Below are 8,177 nucleotides of genomic sequence, written 5' to 3'. Positions count from 1 at the left end.
CTGGGCTATTTTTTGTTGTTTATGTAAATCATATTACTTTCACCATAGCTTAACGTTTGAAAAGAGATGTTAGCCTTTTAAAAGTTTCTATATATGACACAGCAGAGTAAGAGACACCCTTTAAATGTTTTCAGCAATTGTTTGGTTGGACATATTTATTTCCAGATGGTAAGAGGATTGTATATGTTGGTTTTAATAAACTATTATGTGGTGGTTTGAATAGGAATGGCCCCCATAGGCTCATCTATTTGAAGGTGTGGTCATTAGGGAGTCAGTACTTAACAGAGAATAAGAGGTGTGGCCTTGTTGGAGGAAGTGCACTACTGGGTGTGAGCTTTGAGGTTTCAGAAGCCCAGGCCCCAGTGGTACTCACTCTTCCTGCTGCCTGAAAATCTGGATGTAGAACTCAAAGCTTCTTCTCCAGCACCATGTCTGCCTGGATGCTGTCATGTTTTCTGTCACGACAATACTTGACTAAACCTCTAGACCTGTAAGCAAGCCCTGAATACATGCTTTCTTTATGAGTTGCCATGGTCATGCTGTCTCGCTGTCTCGTCACAGCAATCAAGCACTGAATTGACTAAGACAGAAGTTGGAAACAAGGACTAGGCTACTGTTGTGACAGGCCTGGCCATGCTGCTTGTTGGTGGAATATGAACTTTGGGACTTTGCACTAGAAAAGCAATTGAACACTTTAAGTGGGGCTCGATGGGCCATCATAGTAGAAGCATGGAGCACAGTGGTAGTGATGATGGCCTGACACAAGAGGTTTCAGAGGGAAAGAATAGTAGTAAGTGGACTAAAGATCATTCTTGGATCTAAAGAATATGGCTGCTTTCTTCCCCTGTCTGAAAAATATGCCCAAGGCTAAATTGGAGAGTTTAAGGACATTGGCGGAAGAGATGCTGTGCGATTATTAATGGCTACTCTTAACCAGATCTATAATGAAAAGGAACAACACAAAATACAAAAAAAAGGACAATTTGAGGAGAAAGGGGCACCAGTACTCAAGGAAATGAAACAGTTTAAAGAAAAGCCTGATGTTAAATGGACTTAAGTGAGTGGCAACCTCAGGACAAGACGTCACCCAGCATTGAATTGTGCAAAGGAATTAAACAAAAACTTAAGCAGTAAAGGAAATCGTCAACAATAGAAATCTGATGCAGATGTAATTGAATGAGGGGGCCAAGTTCCAGCCCCAGCAACCAGCAGAATGTGGCAGCTTCAGCCATGTGCTTGTGGCTTTAGAAGCAAGGAGCTATGGAATCTCCCTTCACAACTCGAAAAGCTGTTGAGTTCAGGCATGTGTCAGGGGTGTTCCTGAATGGAGGTACAGAGAGGCCATTGAGTGAAGCTGTGAAAGTGAAGCCTGGATTGTGTTGGAGACCTCAGGATGATGGAGCTGAGATGCCAGTGTCATGGGATACCGGCCAAGGAGAGCTCCTAACAGTGTAGACTAGCCCAGGAAAAAGAAGTGTGTTGCACTAACAAAGCAGAAAGGAGTTGAGGATCTAAAGAGTGCTTTGACATTAGACATGGAGATGCAGTTTTCAGTCTTGCTTTGGTCCAGTATTTCCTCATATGTTCCCTTGCCTTCCTTTTGGAACCATAATATATATCCTGTGCTATTGTATGTTGGAAGTATGTGATCTGCTTTTTAATTTTGATTTTATGGGGGGTTACAATTGAGAGACACTATGAACTTTTAGAAGAGACTTTGAATTTGGGGCTTTTAAACAGTGTTAAGACTATTCTAAATTATGGGAACTTTTGAAGTTGGACTGAATGCATATTTGCATTATGATACGGCTTCAAGTCTATGAGGGCCAGGTAGTGTAATGGGGTGGTTTGAATAGGAATGGCCCCCATAGGCTTATACATTTGAATGCTTGGCCATTAAGGAGTGGTACTACTTGAGAAAGATTAGGAGGTGTGGCCTTATTGGAGTGGGTGTGGCCTTGGAGGAAGTGTGTCACTAGGGGTGGGCTTTGAGGTTTCAGAAGTTCAAGCCAGGCCTAGTGGCACTCACTCTTCCTGTTGCCTGCAGATCCTCTAGTACATGTACCTGCATGCTGTTATGCTTCCTGCCAAGATGAAAATGAACTAAGCCTCTGAAAATGTAAGCAAGTCCTAATTAATTATTTCTTTTCATGAGGGCTTCCATGGTCATGCTGTCTTTTCACAGTAATAGAGCACTGACTAAGACCTATTAGGTACTTGTTAGAATAAATGATTATTGGAATAGCATTTTTCCTCACATCAGAATCAAGAAGCAATATTTCTTTCTTAAATGATTATTTAGTGCTATCCTCCTTCATCTTCCATACATATAAATCATTTTTTAAAATAATAAGTAGCTTTCTAGAGAAGGCATAAGATACAGATAGTCTTAAACATTACACAAGCTACAGTCAAGACACCTAGATAAACAATATCAATACCTGTGAAAAAAGATGCTGGTTTTAGAAGTAAAAATATTGAGTGATGAAACACCACTCATGTTATTCTAAAACCCAAATGAGGGAATGCCTTATTGCCATTCTGTTATATGACAAGTAACTAAATCTTCACATCATGGATCATGAATCCAAAGTGTGTATCACAGGACTAAAGCTTATCAGCTTAACTGAGCTAATAACTGGAGTAAAATAAAATACCAAACTTCTTTAGCATAATAATATTTAATAGTATCAATACTACTTTGGAGGCATCATCAGAACAGAGAGTAATGAAATTATGAATTGCCCTAGACTGATTCTTCATACTACAAAGAATCTCTAGCATTTTAGAAAAGCTGTGAATTGTGCTCCTTGTTATTCCATAAAGAAACTAGACAAGCGTAATGACATGTATACCTCCCCCTAGTTCTAGTTCCAATAGTAAGTAACACAGTAGTTGATCAGGGCATTTAAATAAAAAGAAAACCAAAGCAGACCTTTAGCAAAACATACTAGACAGATGGACATTTTAAAAAATGACATGATAAATGTAAATCATAAACCAAATATACTCAGGGAAGTATACCTATTTTATGTTACATAAAAGAAAAACTACAGATGGCATACTTACCATAACATTTCATCTGGGGAAGTTATTTAGTGGGTTTTCTTGAAAATATTCATTGCCATGATGAAAACAATTATGTACAAACTGCAAGGTCTCTAAATAGTAGCTAAGAATATATATACAGAGGGATGGTACTGATTAAATATGCAAGAGATGGAATTCCCAGAGTTTATAACACAGGCCAGTAATCACCACAGGCTCTTCTTCCATGGCTATCTTCCTTGTGTGACAGCTTGATTTCTTTGTTCAGATCTTTACTTTTTCACAGTCTAGGTGTCTAACAGATCTTTTCAACACTGTTCTTAAAGGCACACTGAAGAGTAACAAGTTTTCAGCCTTGCCTCTATGAATAACATTGAATGCTTTTGTGCAGATTTCAGGTCTTCATTTCTATCAACATCAAGATGTTCCTTATCAATTTTATTTCCAATCAGCATGTTAACTATGTCCTTTCTTGTATGGTATGTTTTCATTTCATTTAACCAACTATCCAGGTTAACAAAGGTGTCCCTTCTTGTGATATCATAAACTAATATGACACATGGTGTACCACTATAATAGATGAGCGTTACACTGAAACCTCTCATGGCCAGCAGTTTCCCATATTGTAAGTTTGGCCTTATTTCCATCCATTTAAAGTGAAATTCTATTGTAATAGGTTTTAAATATAAAGTATCATGTGTGAATTTCAATAGCGGCTGGACTTGCCCAGCCCATTCTTGACAATGATGAGGATCTTTAGGGTGAACAGTGTCTAACCTGTACTCTCTCCAGCCTGACCCCAGCGAGCCTCCTGTCCTCAGTTTTTCAGGGGGAGGTTGGCCCATGCCTGTGCTGTTTTCTTTTAAAATTTAAATTGGTTTAGAGAAATCTGCCTACTTTTCTCTATTTTAAAACTTTGTATGTATGTCAACTGAAATGGAAGAGACAAAAAAAGAATGAGATGCTTTCATTCACTGTAAGTTCAGTTCATTGTCAGTTCACATTTGATGCAAATGTTTGGATTTTGTTTGAGGCTTCTTATTTGAATTTTTGTTGTCTTTCTGTCTTTCTTTATTCTTTCTGTCTCCTTCCTTCCTTCCTTCCTTCCTTCCTTCCTTCCTTCCTTCCTTCCTTCCTTCCTTCCTTCTTTTCTGACAGTGTCTACCTATGTAATTTAGGCTGTCTTCAAACATACGGCCCTATTGCCTCTGTCTCACAAGTGCTGAGAATACAGTGTATACGAACACACATGGCTTCTTTGTTTTATTTCACTGATTAAAAAAATCTACTTATCATATACAATATTTTACTTTGAGGTATATATAACTGTGGAATGGTTAAATTGAGTTTAATTTCAAAACCTTGTCTTTTTTCTGATTCAAACTAGGCTCACAATTCATTCTTTTAGCATTTTCAAGTGTACAATATATTGTTATTAGCTATAGTTACCACGAAGAACAACTGCTCCATCCCTTCACCTTATTTCTCCTATCTAACCAAATATTTATAACCTCAGACCAAGCATTTGTAGTCATTATTCCATACCATTTGTGAGTTCAGCTTTATTAAATTCTATATGTAGGTGTGAACATACATTATCCATCTTCTTTTGCCTGTTTATTTCTTCCAGGTTCATCAATTACATCCTTCAGTTTCATCCATGCTGTCTCAAATGAAAGGATTATCTTCTCAGAACATGGTGAATAGCATATTCTTTGTTCACTCATGAGTTGTTAGACTACATTTGTTTCTAAATCTACTGGCCATTGCACATAAGTATCAAAGTGCTGATAAGCATACTGACTTCATTTCCTTTAGATATTGTTTGTAGCAATTCCTCTGAGATTAAACGTCTATCTTGTAGGAGAGCTCTTTAAGACACAGGAGGTTAAAGGAGATGAAACAATTGGATTTTCTAAGGTGGGTATTTTCTTCTTCCTGCAGACAAGCTTCTAGAGCAAAGGCAGAAAATAATTCAAAGGATTTGGAAAGTCCCTGATACTGACCAGATCCACTAGCTCTAGCCCCCATTCCCAAACATATATAAGCTGTAAGAATTGCTGAGAGACCACCTCAGACCAGACAAGCCACTTAAAAGAGACAAAAGTTGAGGTATTTGGAAGAGGTGGCAGATCAGCCAAGCTGCCTAGAAGAATCAAAGAACACACAGTGCACTGGCTGGTTTTGTGTGTCAATTTGGCACAAGCTGGAGTTATCACAGAGAAAGGAGCCTCCCTTGAGGAAATGCCTCCATGAGATCCAACTGTAAGGCATTGTCTCAATTAGTGATCAAGGGTGGGAGGGCCCATTGTGGGTGGTGTTATCCCTGGGCTGGTAGTCTTAGGTTTTATAAGAAAGCAGGCTGAGCAAGCCAGTAGAAGCATGTTGGTCCCTCCATGGCCTCTGCATCAGCTCCTGCCTCCACCTTCCTGCCCTGCTCGAGTTCCTGTCCTGACTTCCTTTGGTGATGAAAAACAACGTGGAAGTGTAAGCTGAACAAACCCTTTCCTCCCCAACTTGCTTCTTGGTCATGTTTGTGCCGGAATAGAAACCCTGACTAAGATAAACTGGTACCAGCATAGTGGGTTATTTCTGTGACAACCTGACCATGTTTTTGGGAGGACTGTGGAAGGACTTTGGAACTTTGGGCTAGAATATCCATTGAGATTTTAAGAGCTCTGTGGGATGTTCTGTAGGAGCTTGGAAGATAAGATTGAGAACAGTACAGAAGATAGAGGTCTGGCTTGTGAAATTTTAGAGGGAAGATTAAAGACTCTTATAAGGGCCCATTGCTGTTTTGATTCTGAAGATACTGTGTTTTTAGTTAGCTGGGGCTGAAGAATCATCTGTGATTAACAAGGTACCAGAACTACTAAAGCAAAATCTTTGCATCACTGGGACTATTGATGGCTGGTTAGCTGGAGCTAAGAAATTAACGGTGATTAAGAAGAGACCAGCATCACTGAGGTGAAATCTTCTGGAACGTGTTTCCTGAGAGCACAGAGGCTGTGTTCCAGAGATAGCCAAGGTTGTACCCTGTGCTGTGGCCGGACTTGGTAATGTGTAAGAGTCACCCAGGTTTTGAAGGCATGAAGGGGTCACGAAGAGCAGCTGAGGCTCGGCAATGTGAGAGGCCATGGAAGGCCATTAGTGAAGAAGGTGCAGCCTCAGTTGCAATTAATGGCCCAGGACTGAAGGGATCATGCAAAGGAGCTGAAGTTTAGCACCATGAAGAGATCCTATGAGAGGCTATTGGTGAAGCCTAGTTGCAGTGGAAGACAGCAGTATTTTGGAGATGCCAGTACCAAGAGATGACCACCAAGAACAGCAGCAGAAGTGGGGTACAGGCAACTGTACCCTAGAAGACAAGATATGTGCTACAGAGGGCAGAGCTGGAAAAGTGACCCAAGACATTGGAGGAGGCCAGAACATCGTGAGAGGGTCCCAGACATTGGACGGTTGGAGTTTGATTTTGCTTTGACTGTGACTGTGCCCTGATAGTTTTACTTCTTGAAGTAAGAAAATATTTTAGTGGAGCCCACAGTTAAGTAACTTTAAATTGTAAAAAGATTTTGAATTTTAAAAGATATTGTATATTTTAAAGGGATTGAAATTTTAATATGTAAACATTTGCAAAGACTGTGGGACTTTTAAAGTTAATTAGATCTTCAAAATGAGTAAGAAAGCAAGGGTTGAGGCTTAATAGTGTTTGTGTGTCAAGTTGACAAGGGTCAATTGTACTGGCTGGTTTTGTGTGTCAACTTGACAGAGGCTGGAGTTATCACAGAGAAAGGAGCCTCCCTGAGGAAAGGCCTCCATGAGATCCAGCTGTAAGGCATTTTCTCAATTAGTGATCAAGGGTGGGAGGGCCCATTGTGGGTGGTGCCATCCCTGGACTGGTAGTCCTGGGTTCTATAAGAAAGCAGGCTGAGCAAGCCATGGAAAGCAAGCCAGTAAGTAACATCCCTCCATGGCCTCTGCATCAGCTCCTGCTTCCTGACCTGCTTGAGTTCCAGTCCTGACTTCCTTTGAAGATGAACAGCAATGTGGAAGTGTAAGCTGAATAAACCCTTTCCTCCCCAACTTGATTCTTGGTCATGATGTTTTGTGCAGGAATAGAAACCCTGACTAAGACACCCAGGATACTTGGAAGAAGCTCAGGTTAGCTGAGTTGTCTGGAAAGGACACTTTCGAGCCTTTTGTGCTGCTCATAGACTTCATATTGTGCTCCAAGTTTCCATGTTTAGTAAGCCATACCTCTGCTGGGGTGGGCTTTGGTTAGTGAGCTGTCTCAATTTTATAATCTCTCTTCCTCTCTCTCCTCTCTCTCTCTCTCTCTCTCTCTCTCTCTCTCTCTCTCGCTCTCTCGCTCTCTCGCTCTCTCGCTCTCTCGCTCTCTCGCTCTCTCGCTCTCTCTCTCTGTTATGTGTGTGTGTGTGTATGTGTGTGTGTACAGGCACAGCTTGGGCATGCAGGTGGATGTCAGAGAACAGCCTCCAATGTCAGTTCTTACCTTCTGCCTTATTCAAAACAGAAGCTCTTCTTGTTTACTAGTTCACAACTTTGTAGGGACTCTCCTGGCTCTGCCTCCCATCTTGCTGTAGGAGTCTGGGACTTCAGACACACACTGCTATGTCTAGAATTTCAAGGATTCTGGAGATGTGGCCTCAGGTACACAGCAAGCACTTTATCTACTGAGCCCTCAGACCCCTCACAAGGGAGAAAAGGTGAATATACAAAGATTGGGGATTTTTATGGTAGTGAGGAATTTGTTAATGAACAAGTACTTATAGGAACAAAAATCAGAATTACATGGATTTTGGTTTGGAAACTACAATCTTTAAGCAAGTATAGTAGAATATAATAAAACATTAAGGAAGAGAACATAGCAATTCCAACTTGAAATATTGTATCCAGTAAATGATATTTCTTTTGTAAATGTGAAATACTTTTTTTTCCAGGAAAAAAATTGAAAGAATTTGATGATGGTAAGCCTTTCTTGCAAAAAATGTTAAAAGTAAATTTTTCAGAACAAAGGAAAATTGTATAAGTTAGAAATGTAGATCTATACATGAAAAAATGAAGATTGCTGAACAATGGGTAAATTAAATTTTAATATATTTTATTTT

The 8,177-nt window shown here is 40.0% G+C and overlaps 1 pseudogene; it reads right to left on the bottom strand.

The window, feature by feature from the left end:
- Positions 1 to 3,235: 3,235 nt before the first annotated feature.
- LOC114629005 lies at positions 3,236 to 4,518 on the bottom strand (annotated as a pseudogene).
- Between the last annotated feature and the right edge of the window lie 3,659 nt (positions 4,519 to 8,177).

The sequence above is a fragment of the Grammomys surdaster genome, unplaced genomic scaffold, assembly GCF_004785775.1.
Source record: "Grammomys surdaster isolate TR1022 unplaced genomic scaffold, NIH_TR_1.0 276, whole genome shotgun sequence".
Taxonomy (NCBI): Eukaryota; Metazoa; Chordata; class Mammalia; order Rodentia; family Muridae; genus Grammomys; species Grammomys surdaster.
This window is presented reverse-complemented; position numbering and strand designations above follow the sequence as displayed.